Genomic DNA, 20334 nt, shown 5'->3' on the forward strand with positions numbered 1-20334 from the left:
TGTAATTCTTTTTTTATTTTCTGTAATTTAGTGTTTGTTTTTTGTACTTTAGTTTATTTTATTTAATTGTAGTTAATTCTAGGTAATTCTAGGTAATTTATGTAATTAATTTAATGATAGTGTAGTGTTAGGTATAATTGTAATTTAGGTTAGGATTTATTTTACAGGTAAATTTGTTCTTATTTTAACTAGGAAGATATTAAATAGTTAATAACTATTTAATAACTATTCTACCTAGTTAAAATAAATATAAAGTTGCCTGTAAAATAAATATAAATCCTAAGCTAGCTACAATGTAACTATTAGTTATATTGTAGCTAGCTTTATGGTTTATTTTATAGGTAAGTATTTAGTTTTAAATAGGAATAATTTAATTAATTATAGTAAATTTATTTAGATGTATTTAAATTATATTTAAGTTAGGGGGTGTTAGGGTTAGACTTAGGGTTAGGGGTTAATACATTTAATATAGTTGCGGCGACGTTGGGGGGGGCAGATTAGGGGTTAATAAATATAATGTAGGGTTCGACGATCTTGGGGGCAGTAGATTAGGGGTTCATAGGGATAAAGTAGGTGGCGGCGGTGTCCGGAGCGGCAGATTAGGGGTTAATAGTATAATGTAGGTGGCGACGATGTCGGGGGTGGCAGATTAGGGGTTAATAAGTGTAAGATTAGGGGTGTTTAGACTTGGGGTTCATGTTAGGGTGTTAAGTGCAGACATAACTTTTATTTCCCCATAGGAAACAATGGGGCTGCGTTAGGAGCTGAACGCTGCTTTTTTGCAGGTGTTAGGGTTTTTTTCAGCCAGCTCAGCCCCATTGTTTCCTATGGGAAATCATGCAAGAGCACGTTTAGCCAGCTCACCGCTACCGTAAGCAGCGCTGGTATTACAGTGAGATGTGGAGCTGAATTTTGCTCAACGCTCACTTTTCTGAGGCTAACGCCGGCTTGAAGAAAACCTGTAATACCAGCGTTGGCTTAAGTGAGCGGTGAGAAAAAAAGGCTTGTTAGACCCGCACACCATTACCGACAAACAGTAATCTAGCTGATTTAATTACTCAGCATTTTCCCTTTAGTGTGAAGTTTCTGATGGGAACATTCTGACACCTATATAGTTGAAGGAAAGCAGAAAAGCAATTTTCACTTTTTTAATTTTTCTCACTGCAAAAATTAAAAAATTATGTTTCATAATGTAATTGAAGTTGAACAATTTCTTTGGAATGCATGAGTCTTTGTTTTTATTAAACACTGTTTATAGTTATTATAACTAGACTTATAAATCTAAGCATTGACTTTGTTTTCTGAGATTATCCAGCTATATAACTACAAAGATTGTTCAGGCTTCATGCTGCCCTAAGATGACCTAAATGTTTGCCCATAATGTTTGGTATAATGGGGAATATTATTATAGCCATTTATCACAGTTAGGGGTTCCATGAATAGGGACGGTTACAGTAGGGGTTTATTCATTCATGTAGTGGGTGCCATGTTTTCCTCAGGGTTGGGTGTAGATGAGCAGAAAATTTTAAGGAATATATTATGCAGGAGCGTGTGGTGTGTCCCAAGGTAGTTAATTTCAGGGTAATATTGATGTATAATTGGTTGTACTCATTGCGGTTTTAGGGGAGATATCAGCTGAGTAAATGTGATTTCCATTAGATATCTAAATGTTTATTTTTGATGCCACAATCTTTTTGTACAGCATTATATATTTGATTTTGCACAGGTTGGCAGGCGTGCACACATTGCTCTTGACTTTCTTTTCTCAGTATCAGATGGGTTAACTTGTAGTTTGCACAGTGCAGTGCAAGATTATTTATTTAGTGAGTAATATAATGCAGGAGAGGTCAATATATTGGAGCTGGTATTGGATCTGAATTTGAGATATATTTATAACTTTACATGGTTTTATCTGCTGGTATTGGAGCTGTATTTGAGATATATGCATTACTTTTACTATATGCGTTTATCTGCTGGTATTCAGATGAGCTGGTGCTTAAATGCAGTGGCAGTGTTTCTCAACCACGGTCCTCAAGTACCCCCAACAGGCAAGGTTTTCATTATAGCTAAATCGGTGCACAGGTGAAGTAATCAGCTAACCAGTAACAGTGATCACTAACTTGCTCTCAACCATCAGCTGTTTATTTCACCTGTGTACTGGTTCAGCTTTAATTAAAACCTGCCCTGTTGGGGGTACTTGCGGCCCGCGGTATATGTGTTTCTCCGGCGTATCATATCTAGTGCCTCACCAACCTCTGACATCACCGCACATCACTAGCTCATTTAGCTGTGTGTAGTACCTGTGGGATAAAATAGTTGCCTGAGATCCAGTATTAATCAATCCCATTATAGGGTTGGAGACTAAATCCTGGAGCTCAGCTAATATATAATATCTCCCTGCAGTTTCTACCATTTCACACATAAAATTGGCATGATTACACAATTGTGGGCTTCGCCACGTGTTACCTGAATCCGCAGTGTTACCTGATGCAGAAGAAACTTCATTCTTACCGGTCCCCTCTATAATAGGGTTGACTGGGTTCTTGTGTACTGCATCTGTGGAAATAAGGTTAAGAGAATGCTGCAAAGGAAGAGATTGGTTAGAGTTTCCCGGCTGAGGTTGCTCGTCATCACAGTTAAATCGTCCGTTTCTGGTCTGTAGGGAGAGAATATGATTAGTACCATTATTGACTTTTATCATTTCATTTGGTATATCTCTCCCCTCTCTTTCAGGTAGTACTGCAGTATTTATGACTGTGTCTATGGCCCACTGCTGGCCACTGGCTGTACCCCTAAAAAAGGATTGTTAGGTTGCTGAGCTGTAAAAGCTTGACTCATATTAGTAAATAGTGTACATAATTGACTAACTTGTGTGCTGAGTTGGCCCACTTGAGTGGACAAGTTATCTTTACCCATGGACCGATTTTTTGATGTCTCAGAGTATTGATTCCTGGGTCCTTGGGATCCCTCTGAATCATAGCTATTTCTCCTATTTTGATGTGGTTGTCTTTGGGGCTCAACTTGTTCAGCATTAGTAATTTGGGGAGCACTATTTACTTGGGGTGTCTGGTTACCCTGAGAGTATTTTTGCCATTTTTGGTATTTATTTTTACGGGGATAGCAATTATTTTTTGGGCGTTCATCTTTTTTGGAATAATTATTTACCTAGGTATGCCCCCCATTTACAGTATAATCTCTCTGCGCCTCAGCCCGTGTTGGGGGAGGGGCAGAGTTAAAACTTTGTGGGGATGGCCTGTTTTCTCGAAACACCTCCGCATAGGTTTTCTTTTTAGACTCCAGATTGAGGGGGCTAGGTGACATCTTAGTTTCTGCCACAATTTTAAACCGTATACAGCTATTTTTGCTGAAGTTTTAGTGCAATATTGCCTGAATTTTTTTCTGCACTGTCGTTTTGTCTCATTCCAGGAATGAATATTCATATCCTTTAGTGAAGCAAAGAATTTGTGATATTTACCTTCAAATACCCAGGGCAGAAAATCAATTTTTGACTGCTCACTTGTAACATTCATAATGGATAAAGCATTTTCATAAGTCGCTAAGTGGTCAATTATAGAATTGGTTTCCTTGTTGGAGAACTTAGGTACTGCGTCATTTAAGAAAGTAATTATTTTAGGGGTGTCATTTACCTTATTAGACTTATCTCGGCCTTTCCTAGGAGCCTTATTTTTGGGGTTGGAATGTTCCCTATATTCCCTATATTCACTATGGGGAGACCCCCTACGTACATTAGTATTACGTGGGCTATTTGGGTAGCTAGCTCCGCCCTCTGACTCACTACTAGAGCTTCCCTCCGAATCATGACGATACGATCTTTTTAAACCACTTAATTCTCTCTGGCTATTACATCAGCCAATAGGATTTGTTCTACCTTAATTCCGATTGGCTGATAGAATTCTATCAGCCAATCGGAATCTAAGGGACGCCATCTTGGATGACGTCACTTAAAGGAACCTTCATTCGTCGGGGAGTCGTCGACAGAAGAGGATGCTCCGCATCAGATGTCTTGAAGATGGACCCGCTCCGTATGGATGAAGATAGAAGATGCCGTTTGGATGAAGACTTCTGCCTGTCTGGAGGACCACTTCGCCCGGATCCAGACTAATTGCTTTTCTCTTAACCAGTTCACTACCATACACCTAGATTATGAGTTAAAACAGCAATGCAGCTATTATGAGTCTTGTCGGTATAGCTATACCACAAGTTTTTTAGCCTGTAACGCAACGTCAGTCCCGCACTCGAAAAAATGACGTTTTTGCATGGGATTTCCATAGCGCTGCCATTACAAGTTTTGTGGGGAGGCTAAAAGCTTGCGTTACACCCTATACCAACACGATCTGTTCCGCAATCTGACAGCAGTAGTTATGAGTTTTACGCAACAAAACTGTTACACAAAACTCATAAAGAAACTGTTACAAAGTACACTAACACTAAACTATCTATTAACCCCTAAACTGAGGCATCGCAAACACTGTTTTAAAGTTATTAACCTATAATCTGTCACTCCTGACATCGCCACCACTAATAAAATGTATTAACCCCTATTCTGCCGCTCCCCGACATCGTCGCTACTATACTAAAGTTATTAACCCCTATTAAAAACCTAATTTAAAACTATAAATTAAACTAGCATTACTATTATACTAAAATTAAAATAACTTAAAATTAAAATAATTAAATTGCACATTAAAAAAACCTAACCCTACTAAAAAAAATACATCTAGAATTACAAAAAATAAAAAATACTAAATTACAAAAAATAAAAAAATACTAAAGTACAAAAAATAACAAACACTAAATTACGAAAAATAAAAAACGAAATTATCCAAAATAAAATCACTTACATCTAATCTAATAGCCCTATCAAAATAAAAAAGGCCCCCAAAATAAAAAAACTCTAGCCTACAATAAGCTACAAATAGCGCTTCAAAGGGCCTTTTGTAGGACATTGCTCTAAATAAATCAGCTCTTTTACCTGTAAAAAAATACAAAGACCCCCCCAACAGTAAAACCCACCACCCAACCAACGCCATCGCTGCCGGGATGAAGATAAAAGATGCCGTCTGGATGAAGATAGAAGACAACGCCTGAATGGATGAAGGCCTCGCTGCCTGTATGGATGAAGACTTTGCTACCTGGATGAAGACTTCGCCGCCTGGATGAGGATGGATGTCCAGACTTCAAAAACTGTGGATCGTCGGGGGTTAGTGTTTTGTTAAACTTTTTTTTGGGTGGGTTTTTTTTTTAGATTAGGGTTTTGGGCATTCTTAAAAGAGCTAAACGCCCTTTTAAGGGCAATGAAAAAGAGCTGAATGCCCTTTTAAGGGCAATTCCCATACAAATTCCCATTTTTTTTTTTTTTTTCATAAAACTTAGCTTTTAATTTGTCTCCAAGAGATAAAAATACATGACGTTTCAGAACCGGACCCAGATCAGTGTGTTATAGCATAACGAATCCAAGCCAATATAGTACAAGAAAAACTAAATACATTATTAAAATTGTTAAGTTACTCAATTTATACATCCTTGTACAGTCCTTTGTCCTCTGCCTCTAATCTTGTAACTGACATTTAATAAAAATGAGTGACATTTATTTGTTAGATCATATCTAGATTTTTAGAAAAATTAGGTTTCAAATTTAAAAAAATAAAACATTTTGAATAAAAATATAAAAAGAATCATGCTTTTTCAAACAACAAAAATACATACCTATTTTATGATAACACTTAAATGACTCTCAGTTTAATTATTATGATGCTTATGATGCTTATTATTACTTCTAAAATAGATTGTTTGTAAAATGTTCTCTGTTGATTATAGATATTTTTTTTTTTAAATGCTTTATTGAAAAACGTATAAACAATACAAACATGAGAATATGCAAAATGGTACATATGCGTCAGTTTTTTGTTTTGTTTTGGTAATTCTGTAATTACAAGGGAACAACAGAGAAAGTTTAATTGACATACGGAGAGAAAAGTAATTCCCTTTTTTTTTTTTTTTTTTTTTTATAAATAAGATACCCTTTATGGGTCAACAGCGGTGAGAATAGTTATTGGTTAAATAAAAGAAAGTGTCTAATTAGGTATTTAACTGTATAATGTATGGTCTGATTGCGTGGTTCCTGCAGGTAGAAAAGAGAAGAGTTGTTAGGTCGTGGAGATGGGTGGAGAGTCGGTTGGGGCTGAAAGGTCTATTGTCGATTACAGGCAATGGAGTGTAAAGGTAGGTATGTGGAGAAAAGGTATTGTAGGGTTCCTTATGTTATGTGTGGTTGAGGTATTCTTCCCATAGGAAGCAAATGGAGTGGTAGTCATCTGTCTGTTTATTACGGTTGTAGTGGTGTTTTTCTAGTTTGAGTGACTGAGAGGTCGCTTCTTTCCAAACTGAAACTGATGGGAGGCTATGGTTTTTCCAGTTTTTTGGTATCAACCGTTTTGCTGAGTTTGTCATAATAGTTAGTAATGCCAGTCTTAGTTTACATTTTATTTTAGTGAACTTGTTAAAAAGGAAAAACCAGATATTTAGTTCAAGATTTGTTGATAAAAAAATTTCAAATTCTACTTTGATTGATTCCCAGTACGCTTGGGCGACAGGACATGCCCACCATATGTGCGTTGGGGTGCCTATGTCGTTGCAGCCCCTCCAACAGTTCGGTGAGAGCTCGGGGAGAATGGCGTGTAGTCGGTATGGGGTATAATACCATCTGTACAGAAGTTTGACGTTCATCTCCATTATATAAATGGAGGATGAAGATTTTGTCATATAGGAAACAATCTTCAGCCAATCTTTATGGGTTTGAGTGGAGCCGATCTCTTTTTCCCATTTTTGTATGTAAGAAGGGAGGGAGAGATGATACGTTTGCATGAGTAGTCGATGTGTGAATGAAAGGAAGCCTCTGCTCAATGTTTCGTTAATGCAGCTGCTTTCAAAGCTGGTTAAAGGGCGTGTGAGTTGGGTTCTCTTGGGATGTTTAGTAATGAAGTCTGAAAGCTGTCTGTGTTGGAACCAGTTTAATTGTGTGGTCCCTAGGGTTGATATGATTTCGGGTAGAGTCTTGGGTTTCCCGTTTATGAGTATTGTGTGGCAAGGGAAACACCTGGATATATGGGGGGTTTGAGTTGCTTGTGGGAGAAGTTTAACAGGGAGGTCGGGATTGTCGCAGAGGGGAGTTAGTGGAGAGGGTATTGTTGATACGTGGTTATGGCGTTTAATGTGCAAGTCCCACATCTTGAATGTCTGTTTGGTTATAGTTGGGAGGTGTATTGGTAGGTTTCGTTTATTGGGTGGTAGCCAGCATTTGCTGCTCAGGTGGGTGGTGGAGGATAGTAAGTGCTCAAGGAGCACCCATTCTTTATGTGCCGAGTGTCTGCTCCAGTGGATAATTCGGGAGTAGAAGGAGGCTAGCCTGTATTGCATTAAGTTTGGGATCCCTAGGCCGCCTAGCTCTTTGGGGCGGTATAGTGTGGCAGTGGCTATTCGAGGTCTCTTATGTTGCCAGATGTAGGAGATAATAGATTTTTGAAGTTTATGAATTAGGGGATTTGGGGTGGGTATTGGTAGGGTTTGAAAGAGGTATAATAACTTGGGAAGGAGGGTCATTTTCACTGAATTAATCCTGCCCAGCCAAGAGATAGGCTTGTTGCTCCAAGATCTAAGTAAAGCATTTGTTGTGTTAAAAATGGCTTTGAAATTTAAGTCGAGTATGACCTGTAAGTGCGGGGATATGTGGACACCTAGATACTTGATGGATTGGCGTTGGAGGCGAAAGTGGGCTAATGATTGTATTGCATCTAGGTCGGCCGCGTGTAGCCCTATGGGCAGTAATTCTGATTTTGTAATGTTGATTTTGAAGTTAGAGAAGGTGCCGTAAGTGTGAAGGGTTTGCATTAGGGATGGAAGTGACAATTCAGGTTGTGTGATGGTAAGAAAGAGATCGTCAGCGTACAGAGTGACTTTGTATTACAAATTCCCATTTTAGGGCAATGGGTAGCTTAGGTTGGGTGGGTTTTACTGTTGGGGGGTCTTTGTATTTTTTTTGCAGGGAAAAGAGCTGATTTCTTTAGGGCAATGCCCAACAAAAGGCCCTTTTAAGGGCTATTGGTAGTTTATTGTAGGCTAGGTTTTTTTTTTTTTATAGGGCTATTAAATTAGGTGTAATTGTTTTTATTTTGTATAATTTTGTTTGTTATTTTTCGTAATTTTTATTTTTTTTATTTTTTGTAATTTAGTAATTTTTATTTTTTGTAACTGTAGATTACATTTTTTTAGTAACTAGTAGTTAGTTAGTTTTTTTAATGAGCAATTTAATTGTTTAATTGATAGTTATTTTATTTTTAGTATAATAGTATAATGTTAGTTTAATTTATAGTTTAAACTTAGTTTTTTTTTAATTTCCCAGGTAAGTTTTTATTTATTTTAAGATAGGGATCTTGTAATTTTAATTTAAAGTAAGGGGGTTGTTAGGTTTAGGGGTTAATAGTTTAATTTAGTTTTTTGCAATGTAGGGGGTTGGCAGTTTAAGGGTTAATAGGTTTATTTAGAGGCAGTACTGTGGGAGGCCAGAGGTTTAGTGGTTAATAACTTTATTTAGTGGCGGTGATGTCGGGGAGCGGGGGAATAGGGGTTAATATCTTTATTATAGTGTGGGCGATGTTGGGGTGTGGGGGAATAGGGGTTAATAACTTTATTATAGTGGCGGCGATATCGGGAGCGGCAGATTAGGGGTTAATAGATTTATTTTGGGGGCGATGATGTCGGGGGGGCAGATTAGGGGTTAATAAGTTTATGTAGGTGTCGGCGCTGTCAGGGGCAGCAGATAAGGGGTGTTTAAACGTGGGGTTTATGTTAGGGTGTTTTTCCCCATAGACATCAATGGGGTTGCATTACGGAGCTTTTTCATTCCGCGATCAAAGGTATTAATTTTTTTTCTAACACCTTCTCTCCATGTCTATGGGATAAGCGTGCACGAGCACGTCAAAGCAGCTTTCGGATTTTGTGCAGTATGGAGCTCATTGCAACCATATAGCACGCACAAGGCGACTTTTTCAAAATTCGTAATGGGAGCGCTATGGAGGCTGAAATAACGCAACTTTTGTTGCGTTTGTTTCGCACCCTCTATAGCGCAAAACTTGTACTCTATCAGATACTGAATTGTTTGTTTCTGAAAAGCTACAAACTAACTATCTAGGTTGTTAAAGCATTACAGCCATAGACATAAGGTTGTTAGCGCACCATAGACATTAGGTTGTTAGCCCACCATAGACATTAGGTTGTTAGACCACCATAGAAATGAGGTTGTTAATGCACCATAGACATGAGGTTGTTAAAGCACCATAGACATGAGGTTGTTAAAGCACCATAGATATGAGGTTGTTAAAGCACCATAGACATGAGGTTTGTTAGACCACCATAGACATGAGGTTGTTAATGCACCATAGATATGAGGTTGTTAAAGCACCATAGACATGAGGTTGTTAATGCACCATAGACATGAGGTTGTTAGAATGCCATAGACATGAGGTTGTTAGAGCGCCATAGACATAAGGTTGTTAGACTGGTATAGACATGAGTTTTTTATGGACATGAGGTTGTTAACATGCCATAGACATGAGGATGGTATTGCAGACTCAAGGTTGTTAGTGCACCATAGACATGAGATTGTTAGTGCGCTATAGACATGAGGTATTTAGTGTGCCATAGACATGAGTTTTTTTAATAGACATAAGGTTGTTAGTGTGCCATAGACGTGTTTTTTATAGCCATGAGGTTGTTAACATGCCATAAACATGAGGATGTTAGTGCGCCATAGACATGAGGTTGTTAGTGCGCCATAGACATGAGATTGTTAGAGTGCCATAGACATGAGGTTGTTAGTGCGCCATAGACATTAGGTTGTTAGTGCGCCATAGACATGAGGTTGTTAATGCGCCATAGACATGAGATTGTTAGAGTGCCATAGACATGAGGTTGTTAGAGTGCCATAGACATGAGGTTGTTAGAGTGCCGTAGACATGAGGTTGTAAGAGCACCATAGACATAAGGTTGTTAATGCGCCATAGACATGAGATTGTTAGAGTGCCATAGACATGAGGTTGTTAGAGCACCATAGACATGAGTTTGTTAATGCGCCATAGACATGAGATTGTTAGACTGCCATAGACATGAGGTTGTTAGAGCGCCATAGACATAAGGTTGTTAGGCTGGTATAGACATGAGGTTGTTGGTGTGCCATCGACATGAGTTTTTTTTTTAGACATAAGGTTGTTAACATGCCATAGACATGAGGATGTTAGTGCAGACATGAGGTTGTTAGTGCACCATAGACAAGAGATTGTTAAAGCGCCATAGATATGAGGTTGTCAGAGCACTATAGACATCAGGTTGTTAGAGCAACATAGACATGAGATTGTTAGTGCGCTATAGACATGAGGTTGTTAGTGCGTCATAGACATGAGGTTGTTAGTGCGTCATAGACATGAGGTTGTTAGTGCACCATAGACATCAGGTTGTTAGTGCGTCACAGACATGAGGTTGTTAGTGCACCATAGACATGAGATTGTTAGTGCGTCATAGACATGAGGTTGTTAGTGCACCATAGACATGAGGTTGTTAGTGCACCATAGACATGAGGTTGTTAGTGCACCATAGACATGAGATTGTTAGTGCGTCATAGACATGAGGTTGTTAGTGCACCATAGACATGAGGTTGTTAGTGCACCATAGACATGAGGTTGTTAGTGCACCATAGACATGAGATTGTTAGTGCGTCATAGACATGAGGTTGTTAGTGCACCATAGACATGAGGTTGTTAGTGCACCATAGACATGAGATTGTTAGTGCGTCATAGACATGAGGTTGTTAGTGCACCATAGACATGAGATTGTTAGTGCGTCACAGACATGAGGTTGTTAGTGCACCATAGACATGAGGTTGTTAGTGCGTCATAGACATGAGGTTGTTAGTGCACCATAGACATGAGGTTGTTAGTGCACCATAGACATGAGGTTGTTAGTGCACCATAGACATGAGATTGTTAGTGCGTCATAGACATGAGGTTGTTAGTGCACCATAGACATGAGGTTGTTAGTGCACCATAGACATGAGATTGTTAGTGCGTCATAGACATGAGGTTGTTAGTGCACCATAGACATGAGATTGTTAATGCGTCATAGACATGAGGTTGTTAGTGCACCATAGACATGAGGTTGTTAGTGCACCATAGACATGAGGTTGTTAGTGCACCATAGACATGAGGTTGTTAGTGCACCATAGACATTAGGTTGTTACTGCACCATAGACATGAGGTTGCTAGAGCGTCGTAGACATGAGGTTGTTAGCGCGCCATTGACTATCATTTGATTGATAATAAATAACTTTGGACTTTTAATATGAGCACAAGCTTAAGATTGCACTTAAGTGATGTTAATGCATAATAGTGCTAATATTATTGCTCTCTACTAGTAATCTAGGCCAAAATGTATAAGTGTATTCCCCCCCTAAATTTTTTTAATTATAAGTAGCCAAAAGCGTTTAAATGCCATAGACATGAGGTTGTTAGAGTGCCATAGACATGAGGTTGTTAGAGTGCCGTAGACATGAGGTTGTTAGAGCACCATAGACATAAGGTTGTTAATGCGCCATAGACATGAGATTGTTAGAGTGCCATAGACATGAGGTTGTTAGAACACCATAGACATGAGTTTGTTAATGCGCCATAGACATGAGATTGTTAGAGTGCCATAGACATGAGGTTGTTAGAGCGCCATAGACATAAGGTTGTTAGGCTGGTATAGACATGAGGTTGTTGGTGTGCCATCGACATGAGGTTTTTTTTTTAGACATAAGGTTGTTAACATGCCATAGACATGAGGATGTTAGTGCAGACATGAGGTTGTTAGTGCACCATAGACAAGAGATTGTTAAAGCGCCATAGACATGAGGTTGTCAGAGCACTATAGACATCAGGTTGTTAGAGCAACATAGACATGAGATTGTTAGTGCGCTATAGACATGAGGTTGTTAGTGCGTCATAGACATGAGGTTGTTAGTGCACCATAGACATGAGATTGTTAGTGCGTCATAGACATGAGGTTGTTAGTGCACCATAGACATGAGGTTGTTAGTGCACCATAGACATGAGGTTGTTAGTGCACCATAGACATGAGGTTGTTAGTGTACCATAGACATTAGGTTGTTACTGCACCATAGACATAAGGTTGCTAGAGCGTCGTAGACATGAGGTTGTTAGCGCGCCATTGACTATCATTTGATTGATAATAAATAACTTTAGACTTTTAATATGAGCACAAGCTTAAGATTGCACTTAAGTGATGTTAATGCATAATAGTGCTAATATTATTGCTCTCTACTTGTAATCTAGGCCAAAATGTATAAGTGTATTCCCCCCCTAAAAATTTTTAATTATAAGTAGCCAAAAGCGTTTAAATGTACTTTAATTATTAATGTTTTAGATTGTTTGATGTTTGATTTTATTCAGATCTCTAGCAATGAACTGATTTATATATATATGTGTGTGTGTGTGTGTGTGTGTGTGTGTATATACTGTATATATATATATATATATATATATATATATATATATATATATATATACATATTTATTTATTTATTTTAAAGATTAGTCCAGATCTGACAGTTTCCGTGTAAGCTTTACTTTCTGCAGGTATTGTTGGAGATCTGAGCAATTCCCAGGAGACACAATAAGTAAGCAGCAGATAAAGTGATGCTGGATATATCAGTGAGCACAGTCTGTGTAATGCAGCTGATGGCCTCTGTGTAAGATTAATGGTTATGGATCTAAGAGGAAATTATATGAGACATTCCCACGTGACTCGTTCTCCTTAACAGCTCTAACTTCTTTGTATAACAGATTGGCTCTATAGGTGCAACACCTATATATATATATATGTATGTTTGTATATATCCATAATTAAGCACTGCAAGATCTGCTAGCATAAACGCTGCCATTTTGTTAGCAAACTTTGATCTCCTTTGCAGTGACCTGATATTAATAAGCTTATGCACTGATCAAGCAATAACTGTGCAGCACGTAGGTTAGTTATCAATCATGCAGGATCCACTCCAGCTTCCCTGGGGGAACAATACAATTTTCATCATTATATTGCAGGAAAAAAATAGGACCAGATTATGAGTGGAGCGCAAACTTTTGCTCCCGAGCGATAATTGATTTATCACGGGTATTTGCGCTCGTCAGGCTAATTGCTCATATTAGAATTTTAAAGTAAACACTAGAATGATTACCACCCAAGTCCTCGGAATTCTGGTTACAAAATACAGTTACACTCATAATAACACCATCTAATAAAACTTATTAAAAAAAAATATTGCACAAAAAAGTTATAAGACCTCAAAGGGCTTTACCATTGAGATACATACATATACATGTCTAAATATTGATATGTATATATGTGTATCTATGTATGTATGTATGTGTATATATACAGTGTCTCACAAAAGTGAGTAAACCCCTCACACTTTTGTAAATATTTTATTATATCTTTTCATGTGACAACACTGAAGAAATTATACTTTGCTACAATGTAAAGTAGTGAGTGTACAGCCTGTATAACAGTGTAACTTTGCTGTCCCCTCAAAATAACTCAACACACAGCCATTAATGTCTAAACCGTCTAAAAGTGAGTACACCCCTAAGTGGAAATGTCCAAATTGGGCCCAATTTGCCATTTTCCCTCCCCAGTGTCATGTGACATGTTACAAGGAAGGTCAACATGGCACCTCATGGAAAATAACTCTCTGAGGATCTGAGAAAAAGAATTGTTGCTCTACATAAGGATGGCCTAGGCTATAAGAAGATTGCCAAGACCCTGAAACTGAGCTGCAGCACGGCGGGCAAGACCATACAGCGGTTTCACAGGACAGGTGCCACTCAGAACAGGCCTCGCAATGGTCGACAAAAGAAGTTGAGTGCACGTGCTCAGCGTCATATCCAGAGGTTGTCTTTGGGAAATAGATGTATGAGTGCTGCCAGCATTGCTGCAGCAGTTGAAGGGGTGGGGGTCAGCCTGCTCAGACCATACGCCGCACACTGCATCAAATCGGTCTGCATGGCTGTCATCCCAGAAGGAAGCCTCTTCTAAAGATGATGCACAAGAACAAGAAAGCCTGCAAACAGTTTGCTGAAGAAAAGCAGACTAAGGACATGGATTACTGGAACCAAGATAAGCTTATTTGGTTTAGATGGTGTCAAGTGTGTGTGGTGTGACATACTGAAGCAGAGCATGATCCCCTCCCTTCGGAGACTGTGCCGCAGAGCAGTATTCCAACATGATAATGACCCCAAACACACCTCCAAGATGACCACTGCCTTGGTGATGGACTGGCCAAGCATGTCTCTAGACCTAAACCCTATTGAGCATCTGTGGGGCTTCCTCAAATGGAAGGTGGGGGAGTGCAAGGTCTCTAACATCCACCAGCTCCGTGATGTCGTCATGGAGGAGTGGAAGAGGACTCCAGTGGCAATCTGTGAAGCTCTGGTGAACTGCATGCCCAAGAGGGTTAAGGCAGTGCTGGAAAATAATGGTAGCCACACAAAATATTGACATTTTGGGCCCAATTTGGACATTTCCACTTAGGGTTGTACTCACTTTTGTTGCCAACGGTTTAGAAATTATTGGCTGTGTGTTGAGTTATTTTGAGGGGACAGCAAATTTACACTGTTATACAGGCTGTACACTCACTACTTTACATTATAGTAAAGTGTCATTTCTTCAGTGTTGCCACATGAAAAGAGATAAAATATTTACAAAAATGTGAGGGGTGTACTCACTTTTGTGAGATACTGTATATGTGTGTAAGGACTCATGTTACTGTTTCTTTAAATCTTTACTATCTTCTCATTGGATACCTCCCCTTATTTAAGTCTTGCGCACTTGTAACACAGTGCTTAGTATTTTGGTTGTGTTTATTATCACTACTGCTTAAATCCTTGGATTACAAATAAACAAAGTTATGTTTGATCTCAAAAGATTTACATAATGTTTCCTTAAGTCATGCTTCGCTACATTACAGCCTCAATTTGCTTCGAAGATTGTAACAAGTAACTGTTCCTTTAATCAACTTCACATTGGTTACTAAGTTCTCACTCGATACCTGCATTACCCTGTATGCTTACACAGACGCCGCTGACAAGGATTCCAACTTACCCTGACGTCACTTCCGGTAGCTACCGAAGACGGCTCTCAGCGTACACATCCACACGGAGAGAACTATCGGATCTTAAGATACAGGACTAACTCTACAGGTAACCTTACCTTGTACTTATGCACCGCTCCTAAATAGACTGTTGCAATACAGGAGGAGATTTGTATTTCTCATTTATGTTGAACATTCACACTCTCAAATATCGTTGCTGTCTGATATGAACTGTGCTAATAATTAAATCGCAGTCTCAGCAGTAGGGTTCACTTGGGCCAATACTTACGTTATTGCTACCGTATTGCATCTAAGAATTGTATATGTAATACAAATATCTTGTCTGAATTATGTCAAACTAAAACATCACTAAAACATAGGAGTTCATTCCCACTTAATGGACTACTTAAAATTGGTGAAACAAAAACCACTTTTCTTATTAGCAAGCTGCAGTTGCATTCCTCTTATTCAGTTCTAAGTATTGCCTGTCAATTATACCTACATTTGAATTTAAGTGTGACAGGATCTCACATAATACTAAGCCCCGAGAAATGGAACCAGCAGATATATCACAAGTTGTGTACAACCTTTCTCAAAAGGTAGATCAATTAGCACAAAGATTACATGAAGTGGAAATTGAAAACAGAGCTTTAAAATCTGTAATTAGAGATTCCATTGCAGTAAAGTCTAATCAGCTGGAGATGACTTTGGAACCACAAGTTCCCCTACCTGATGTATTCTCAGGTAATAGAAAAAATTATAGACACTTTAAAAATGCATGCCAGCTTATCTTTACTATGAAACCACGAACATACCCCACCGAAAGACTTAAAGTCCTAACAACCATTTCCCTTTTAAGAGGTGAACCAAGGAATTGGGCTGACAACTTACTAGAAACTGACGATCCCATACTTGGTTCCCTAAATTCCTTTTTTACAGCTATGGATGAAATGTTCCAAGACTCAGATGTACAACTAACAGCAGAGACATCTATGAGATCTCTTAAACAAGGGAAACGTCCTGTGGAGGACTATATCAGTGAATTCAAACAGCTTGCCAATGACTCACTCTGGAACCCAATTGCCTTGCGAAACCAATTCAGATTGGGACTTTCTGAATCCCTCAAAGATGAGTTCGCTAGAGTAGAGATACCCAAAACCTTGGAAGGTGTTATGAAACTGGCAATTCAAATAGACCGGAGGCTCAGAGAGAGAAAGGCTGAGAGAACTTGGACTGAAACCAAACCTAGACCATTGCCTTCTCCTTCTACTCCAATGTTTCAGTCATCCCCTAAATCAACAACTGAAGCCATGGAGATTGGAGTTATAAAGGGACCGCTTAGTCCAGAAGAGAAATTACGTAGGAAGGTGAAAAACCTGTGTATGTACTGTGCAAATCCTGGACATGTTGTACAAGACTGCCCTATTCTCCTTAAAAACAAACGAAGTAAGTTACAACCACATATCTCTTCTTTACAAAATGTTTCCAATCCATCCTATTGTTTAATCAATCTCTCGTTACAGTGGGACCAAAGCCAGGTGATGACTGATGCCATTGTGGATTCAGGGGCATGTGGAAACTTTATTGATCAAGACTATTGCTTAAGAAATAACATTCCACTTGTGTGTAAAAAAACTCCTGTACCCATTAGAGTGATAGACGGTTCCACTATCAGTTCTGGCCCCATTTGTAAACAGACTGTTCCCCTCACTGTGAATTTATCAGGTCATATTGAGTTATTGATATTCGATGTATTACCATCCCCCCACTTTAATGTTATTTTGGGTTTGAAATGGTTGCATGTGCACAACCCTTCCATTACTTGGTTACCTTTCCAAATAAAATTTCTTTCACCTTATTGCAAAACAACTTGTTTGCAAGATTCCTTTCTATTACAAACTACATCACCCCTGACTGATATAACTATGGAATACAAAGATTTCAGCGATGTCTTTAGCAAGACTGAATCTGAAAATCTTCCCCCCCATCGGGCATACGATTGCCCTATTCAATTACATCCCGGTGCTAAAATACCTGTAGGCCACCTATACCCTCTAAGCCAACCTGAATTAGAACACCTCAAAGGGTATTTAGAGGAAAATCTAAAAAAAGGGTTCATCCGTCCATCTACCTCCCCAGCCGGGGCGGGTATGTTTTTTGTACGCAACAAGGATGAGTCACTCAGGCCCATAATAGATTACCGTGAACTAAATAAACTCACGATAAAAAATCATTATCCTTTACCTCTGATCCCAGAAATGATTGAGAGGCTATCTGAAGCCACCATATTTACCAAACTGGACTTAAGAGGCGCCTACAATCTTATTAGAATAAAAGAGGGTCACGAATGGTTAACAGCATTCCGTACTAGATACGGTCTATTCGAGTACCTTGTAATGCCGTTTGGGCTTTGCAACGCGCCCGCCACATTCCAGCACTTCATAAATGATGTGTTTAGGGATCTGCTGGATGTTTGCGTCGTTGTCTATCTAGACGACATTCTTATTTATTCTAAAAATAAAACAGAACACGTGAAACATGTCAGATGGATCCTCTCCCGACTCAGAACTCACAAATTATATGCTAAACCAGAGAAATGCATGTTTCACACCGATAATGTATCCTTCCTAGGTTATGATATATCCCCTAGAGGAATTCAAATGCAACCCGAAAAAGTTGATGCAGTCGCTAAATGGCCACAGCCGAAAACCAAGAAACAATTACAACGCTTCCTTGGTTTCTCGAATTACTATAGAAAGTTTATTAAGAACTTTTCTAAAATTGTGAAACCACTCACTTGTCTTACAGGAGATAAAACCCCTTACCAATGGTCCGCCGCAGCAAATGAAGCTTTTCTCTTTCTTAAAGAAAGATTCACTACTGCTCCCATATTACAATTTCCTAACCCCTCATACCCATACACATTAGAAGTTGATTCCTCGGATTTTGCCATTGGGGCAATCCTCTCTCAACAAAAGTCATTAAACGATCCTCTACACCCGATATCTTTTTACTCCAAAATTATGACTCCAGCAGAGCGAAATTACTCTATTGGGGATAAAGAATTACTTGCAATCAGATCCTCTTTGGAACATTGGAGGCACCTCTTGGAGGGAACAAGGGTACCCATTACTATACTGACTGATCATAAAAATCTACAATACTTGCAGAATAATAAGACATTGTCTGCAAGACAAGTGAGATGGAGTCTCTACTTTGATAGGTTTAATTTCCAAATTATATACAGACCCGCTGCCAAAAATGGTAAAGCAGACGCTTTATCTCGCCAGAATGAAAAACCTCAACTTGAAGAGATTCGGAGGACTATCATTTCGCCCGAACGTTTCATTGGTCTCACTACACCTCTTCTTACTCAATTACAGGCCTATACTGAGATTCAACAAGACCCACCACATCCTAGTCTCCAGAAGACTGATGGAATTTATTATCATGGAGAAAAAGTGTTTATTCCCCCTTCTCTTAGGTTTGAAATGATAAAAACACATCACGATCCACCTCATGCTGGACATCCAGGCATTAACAGGACCTTCGAGCAATTGAACAGACACTTCTGGTGGCCAAAAATGAAGTCTGACATAATTGGATATATACAATCCTGTATAATTTGTACCACTTGCAAAGCAGAAAGAAGACCACCATATGGGCTTTTAATGCCTTTACCTGTACCTAATATGCCTTGGCAACATGTCTCTATGGACTTCATAGTTGATTTTCCTTTGTCCAACAACATGAACACCATTTTTGTTGTTGTTGATATCTTCACGAAAATGGCACACTTTATTCCCTTCCATAAGCTTCCCACCACAAGTGAAACAGCTCATCTATTCCTTGACCATATTGTCAAACTACATGGTATACCACCCACACTGACCACTGATAGGGGAAGTCAGTTTACCTCTCGGTTTTGGTCTAAACTATGTGAAGCTGCTCAGATCGACCACAGATTTACCACTGCCTTCCACCCACAAACGAATGGACAAGCAGAAAGGATCAACCAATGGTTGGATCAATTCATCAGGTGTTACTGTGCTTATCACCAAAATGATTGGATTAAATACCTAGCCATGGCAGAATTTTCCTACAACAATTCTATAAATTCTTCTACAAAAATGACACCTTTTTTTGCGAATTATGCATACCATCCACGTATTATTTTTTCACCAGTAAAAGCCTCTGAGTCCCCACCAGTGGAAGATCTCCTCAACTCCCTTCAGGAGAACTTCACTTTCATTCAACAAAACATATTAAACTCCCAAGCACTGCAGAAAAAGTATTATGATTTACGCAGACGGGAACCCCCTAATTACGCAGTCGGGGATTTGGTTTGGCTCTCCACAAAAAACCTGAAGCTACAGATTCCATCTAAAAAACTTGCCAGTCTCTTTAATGGACCTTTTCCAATACTCCGTGTTATTAATAAAAATGCTATCAGGTTACAGTTACCTAGTACGATCAGAATTCATCCCACGGTGCATGTCTCCCTACTTAAACCTTACAAAGAGATCAGAGATAACATGACTTTGTTGCCTCCTACCCATCCAGTTATGGATGTTGAAGAATACGAAGTTGATTCTATTTTAGATTCCAGATTCAGTAAAGGAATACTTCAATATTTGGTACGATGGAAACATTATTCTGCAGAGGAAGATTCCTGGGAACCAGTCTCCAACTTAAATGCGCCCCGGTTGGTTGCCACTTTCCATCGTAGACATCCAGATCGTCCTCGTCCTGCAGCTGTGGAACAGCTCCCTTGAGGAGGGGGTCATGTAAGGACTCATGTTACTGTTTCTTTAAATCTTTACTATCTTCTCATTGGATACCTCCCCTTATTTAAGTCTTGCGCACTTGTAACACAGTGCTTAGTATTTTGGTTGTGTTTATTATCACTACTGCTTAAAGCCTTGGATTACAAATAAACAAAGTTATGTTTGATCTCAAAAGATTTACATAATGTTTCCTTAAGTCATGCTTCGCTACATTACAGCCTCAATTTGCTTCGAAGATTGTAACAAGTAACCGTTCCTTTAATCAACTTCACATTGGTTACTAAGTTCTCACTCGATACCGAACCTGCATTACCCTGTATGCTTACACAGACG

Source organism: Bombina bombina, chromosome 2 (assembly GCF_027579735.1).
Source record: "Bombina bombina isolate aBomBom1 chromosome 2, aBomBom1.pri, whole genome shotgun sequence".
Lineage (NCBI taxonomy): Eukaryota > Metazoa > Chordata > Amphibia > Anura > Bombinatoridae > Bombina > Bombina bombina.